This window comes from Sciurus vulgaris (genome assembly GCF_902686455.1).
Source record: "Sciurus vulgaris genome assembly, chromosome: 2".
NCBI classification, from domain to species: Eukaryota; Metazoa; Chordata; class Mammalia; order Rodentia; family Sciuridae; genus Sciurus; species Sciurus vulgaris.
Genome location: NC_136462.1, coordinates 56962784 through 56968777, shown reverse-complemented (window position 1 = coordinate 56968777; position 5994 = coordinate 56962784). Strand labels below are relative to the sequence as shown.

At 37.8% G+C, this 5994-nt stretch overlaps 1 pseudogene across 1 annotated transcript; it reads left to right on the top strand.

Moving 5' to 3' along the window:
- The first annotated feature begins 4996 nt into the window (after positions 1 to 4996).
- LOC306652934 (ADP-ribosylation factor-like protein 5A) lies at positions 4997 to 5596 on the top strand (annotated as a pseudogene). The gene has a single exon. The product of its transcript is annotated as an ADP-ribosylation factor-like protein 5A (transcript).
- The last annotated feature ends 398 nt before the right edge of the window (positions 5597 to 5994 follow it).

The following is a 5994-nucleotide window of genomic DNA, read 5'->3' as shown; positions in this document are numbered from 1 at the left end:
TTGTACTCTATCAGATCATAATGGATGAAATTAGAAATAAATGACAATATAAAACACAGAAACTTCTCCAATACCTGAGATTAAATAATACACTATTATATGATGAATGATAACAGAAGACATCAGGACGGAAATAAAAAAATTCTTAGAAGTAAACGAGAACAAGACACATCATATCAAAATCTCTGGGACACTATGAAGCAGTACTTAAAGGAAGCTTTATTTCAATGGGGCGCATTCAAAAAAGACGTAGAAATCAACAAATAAACACTTACACTACAGCTCAAAGCCCTAGAAAAAGAAGAGCAGACCAACACCAAAAGTAGTAGAAGACAGGAAATAGTTAAAATCAGAGCGAAATCAACGAAATTGAAACAAAAGAAGCAATCGGAAAAATTAACAAAATAAAGAGGTTGGTTCTTTGAAAAATAAACAAAATTGATAAAACCCTTAGCCACGCTAACAAAGAGAAAGAGGGAGAAAACCTCAAATTACTAAAATTCGGAATGAACAAGGAAATATCACAACAGACACGAGTGAATACAAAACATAATTAGAAGCTATTTGAAAATGTATACTCCAACAAAACAGAAAACCTCGAAGACAATCAACAAGTTTCTAGAGACATATGAATTACCTATACTGAACAGCGAGGACATACACAACTTAAATAATCAATTTCAAGCAATGAAATAGAAGAGGTCATCAAGCCTACCAACAAAGAAAAGTCTGGGACCAGATGGTTCTCAGCAGAGTTCTACAAAACCTTAAAGAAGAGCTCATTCCAATACTTCTCAAGTATTCCATAAAATAGAAGAGGAGGGAACCCTCCCAAACTCATTCTATGAAACCAATATCACCCTGATACCTAAACCAGACAGAGACTCATCAAGGAAAGAAAATTTCAGACCAATATCCTTAATGAACATCGACGCAAAAATTCTCAACAAAATTTTAGCAAATCGCATACAAAAACATATATAAAAAGAATAGTGCACCATGATCAAGTGGGTTTCATCCCAGGGATGCAAGGTTGGTTCAACATCAGGAAATCAATAAACGTAATTCACCATATGAATAGACTTAAAGTTCAAGAATCACATGATTATTTCAATAGATGCAGAAAAAGCATTGATAAAATACAGCACCCCTTCATGCTCAAAACACTAGAAAAATAGGGATAGTGGGAACATTCCTTAACATTGTAAAGGCCAGTTATGCTAAGCCCATGGCTAATATCATTCTAAATGGTGAAAAACTGAAAGCATTCCCCCTAAAAACTGGAACAGGCAGGGATGCCCTCTTTCACCACTTCTATTCAACATCGTTCTTGAGACTCTGGCCAGAGCAATTAGACAAACCAAAGAGATTAAAGGGATACGAATTGGAAAGAAGAACTCAAACTATCCCTGTTCGCTGATGACATGATTATATATTTAGAGGAACCTGGAAATTCCACCAGAAAACTCTTAGAACTCATAAGTGAATTCAGTAAAGTAGCAGGTTACAAGATCAATGCTCATAAATCCAATGCATTTTTATACATAAGTGATGAATCTTCAGAAAGAGAAGTTAGGAAAACTACCCCATTCACAATAGCTTCAAACAAAATAAATACTTGGGAATCAATCTCACAAAAGAGGTGAAAGACCTCTACAATGAAAGCTACAGAACACTAAAGAAAGAAATTAAAGAAAACCTTAGAAGATGGAAAGATCTCCCATGTTCTTGGATAGGCAGAATTAACATTGTCAAAATGGCCATTCTACCAAAGACACTATACAGATTCAATGCAATTCCAATTAAAATCCCAATGATGTACCTTACTGAAATAGAGCAAGCAATTATGAAATTCATCTGGAAGAATAAAAAACCCAGAATAGCTAAAGCAATCCTCAGTAGAAAGAGCAAAGCAGGGGGTATCGCAATACCAGATCTTCACTCTGTACAAAGCAATAGTAACAAAAATGGCATGATATTGGTACCCAAAATAGAAAGGTAGATCAATGGTACAGAATAGAGGACATGGACACAAACCCAAATAAATACAATTTTCTCATACTAGACAAGGGCCAAAAATATGCAATGGAGAAAAGATAGCCTCTTCAACAAATGGTGCTGGGAGAACTGGAAATCCATATGCAACAGAATGAAATTAAAGCCCCTATCTCTCACCATGCATGAAACTAAACTCAAAATGGGATTAAGGACCTTGGAATCAGACCAGAGACCCTGCAGATTTATAGAAGAAAAAGTAGGTCCAAATCTTCAACATGTTGGTCTTAGGACCAGACTTCCTCACAGAACTCCCATAGCACAAGAAATAAAGCTAGAATCAATAACTGGGATAGATTCAAACTAAAAAGCTTTCTCTCAGCAAAGGAAACTATTCAGCAATGTGAAGAAAGAGCCTACAGAGTGGAGAAAATCTTTGCCAATCATACTTCAGATAGAGCACTAATCTCCAGAATCTATAAAGAATCTCAAAAAACTCAACAGTAAGAATGCAAATAATCCAATCGACAAATGGGCTAAGGAAATGAATAGACACTTCACAGAAGAAGATCTACAAGCAATCAACAAACATATGGAAAAATGTTCAACATCTCTAGTAATAAGAGAAATGCAAATCAAAACCACCCTAAGATTCCATCTCACCCCAATTAGAATGGCGATTATCAAAATACGAAGCAACAACAGGTGTTGGCGAGGATGGGGGAGAAAGGTACACTCATACATTGCTGGTGGGGCTGCAAATTAGTGCAGGCCACTCTGGAAAGCAGTGTGAGATTCCTCAGAAAACTTGGAATGGACCCTCCATTTGACCCAGCTATCCCACTCCTTGGCCTATACCCAAAGGACTTAAAATCAGCATACTACAGAGATACAGCACATCAATGTTCATAGCTGCTCAATTCACAATAGCCAGGACTGTGGAACTAACCTAGATGTCCTTCAATTGATGAATGGATAAAGAAACTGTGATATAGAATATTACTCAGCCATAAAGCATGATAAAATATGGCATTTGCAGGCAAATGGATGAAATCGGAGAATATCATGCTAAGTGAGATAAGCCAATCTCAAAAAACCAAAGGACGAATTATATCACTAATAAGGTGGATGATGACACATAATGGGGGGTGGAGGGGTTAGTGTTAGGATTAGAGTTAGGGTTAGGGATTGGGGCAAAAATGGAGGAAGGAAGGACTGTATAAAGGGAAAAGAGGGGTGGGAGGGGTGGGGGGAAGGGAAAAAGTAACAATGATTCAAACAACATTAGCCTATGTAAATTTATGATTACACAAATGGTATGCCTTTACTCCATGTACAACAGAGAAAAACATGTATCCATTGTTTTCAATAAAAAAAATCTCATTACATTTTAAGGAGATAAATATTAAAAAAAAAAAAGAAAGAAATAGAGGAAAGCAATCATGAACTTCATCTGGAAGAACAAGAGACCTCCAATAGCCAAAACAATCTGAATAGAAAAGTGAAACAGGAGGTATCACAATACCAGACATTAAACTATACTACAGAGCATAGTAACAAAAACAGCATGTTATTGGCACCAAAATAGACAGGCAGAACCAATGGTACAGAATAGAAGACACAGAGACAAAACCACATAAATACAGTCAACTCATACTAGACAAAGGAGCCAAAAACATACAATGGAGAAAAGATAGCCTGTTCAACAAATGGTGCTGGCAAAACTGGAAATCCATGTGCAGTAAAATGAAATTAAACCCTAACCTCTCACCCTGCACAAAACTCAACTCAAAAGTGGACCAAAGATATGGGAATTAGACCAGAGAACCCTGCACCTAATAGAAGACAAAGTAGGCCCGAATCTTCATCATGTTGGCTTAGGATCAGACTTCCTCAATAAGACTCCCAAAGCACAAGAAATCAAAGCAAGAATCAATAAATGTGATGGACTCAAACTAAAAGCTTTTTCTCAGCAAAGGATACAATCAAGAATGTGAAGAGAGAGCCTACAGAGTGGTGAGAAAAATCTTTTTCCTCATGCACTTCAGATAGAGCACTTATCTCCAAAATTTATAAAGAACTTACAACACTTTACACCAAAAATACAAGAACCCAATCAATAAATGGACCAAGGAACTGGACAGACACTTTACGAAGAAGACACACAGGCAATTAATAAATATATGAAAAAGTGTTCAAAATCTCTAGTAATTAGAGAAATGCAAAATTAAACAACTCTAAGATTTATCTTAGTCCAATTAGAATGGCGATTATCAAGAACACAAACAATAATAGATGTTGGCTTGGATGTGGAGAAAAAGGCACACTTTTACATTGCTGGTAGAGTCGCAAATTGGTGCAGCCACTGTGGAAAGCAGTATGGAGAATCCTAGAAAACTTGGAATGGACCCACATTTTGATCCAGTTATCCCACTCCTCAGTTTATACCCAAGGACCCTAAAATCAGCCAAACTACAGGAACACAGCCACATCAGTGTTTATAGTAGCTCAATTATAATAGCTAGATTGTGGAACCAACCTAGATGCCTTCAACAGATGAATGGATGAAGAAACTCTGGTATATATACACAATGGAATACTATTGAGCCATAAAGAAGAATAATATTATGGCATTTGCAAATAAATGGATGGAATTGGAGAATATCATGCTAAGTGAAATAAGCCAAGCCCAGAACAACCAAAGGCTGAGCCCCCCGAGAGGAGCTGGGGGAGGATGGTGGCCCGTGAGGCTCGTCACAGACAACGCAGCGGCGATGTCCCCGAGCAGGCGAGTGCCCTGGCGGCAAGCGGCGGGGCCTCACGCAGGGCAGGGCGACATGGGTTTTGGCCTCCCTCGGGTTCCCTGGAAGCGGGCCAGCGGCCAGTGCAGAACGGCAGCAACCAGCAGCAGAGGCGGAGGCTCCAGCGCGTCTCTCTATCCTTTAGCCTGAGCCAGGGGAGGCCAGGCGCCCGGGTGGCTGGAGGGGTCCGCTGCTCGAGAATGGAAATTCTTTTCACACAGAATATGGAGACTGTTCAATCACCAGGAGCACAAAGTTATCATTGTTGGATTGGATAATGCAGGAAAAACTACCATCCTTTACCATTTTCTATGAATGAAGTTGTACATACATCCCCTACTATAGGAAGTAATGAAGAGATAGTGATTAATATACACGTTTCCTAATGTGGGATATTGGTGGCCAAGAATCTCTTCGTTCTTCCTGGAATACTTATTATACTAATACAGAGTTTTGTAATAGTAAGTTGTGGACAGTACAGACAGAGAGAGGATTTCTGTAACTAGAGAAGAACTCTACAAAATGTTAGCACATGAGGACCTAAGAAAAGCTGGATTACTGATTTTTGCTAATAAACAAGATGTTAAAGAATGCATGAGTGTAGCAGAAATCTCCCAGTTCTTGAAGCTAACTTCTATTAAAGATCATCAGTGGCATAGCCAGGCATGCTGTGCTCTTACTGGCGAGGGGTTATGCCAAGGACTTGAATGGATGATGTTGCGATTTAAGATTAGATGATCTCTACTGACCTCCTCTCATAGACTTTGCATAAACAAAGTGCTGGACTTTACCTGAAAGCTGCAAAATTAATGGTTTAGATATATTTATAATAACTGATTTCAATTTTTTTCTATAAGAAGAAAAATTAAGACCACTTATTTGAAACAAGATGAAGTCTCACCTTCCAATTTGCTTTCTCATTAGTTCCTTCCAAAGTACTTTATTAAAGCTGTGATTGAAATTTTTTCTCAATGAATCCTCTCAGGACAATGTATAGCCTGTGGTAAGTACAAAGGGAGAGGAAGATGTTTTGAATTTTAAGAGCTTTATTATCAGTATACCCCTCCCTAATTGAATGTTGTTCTCTTCTTGTTCCAAGTCAAAATACAAATCAGCACAGATACTGTTTCCAATATTTAAATGTCATGTTACTTATGAAAAAAAGTATTTTGCTTAAGGTTGTGTATGTATTATGTAT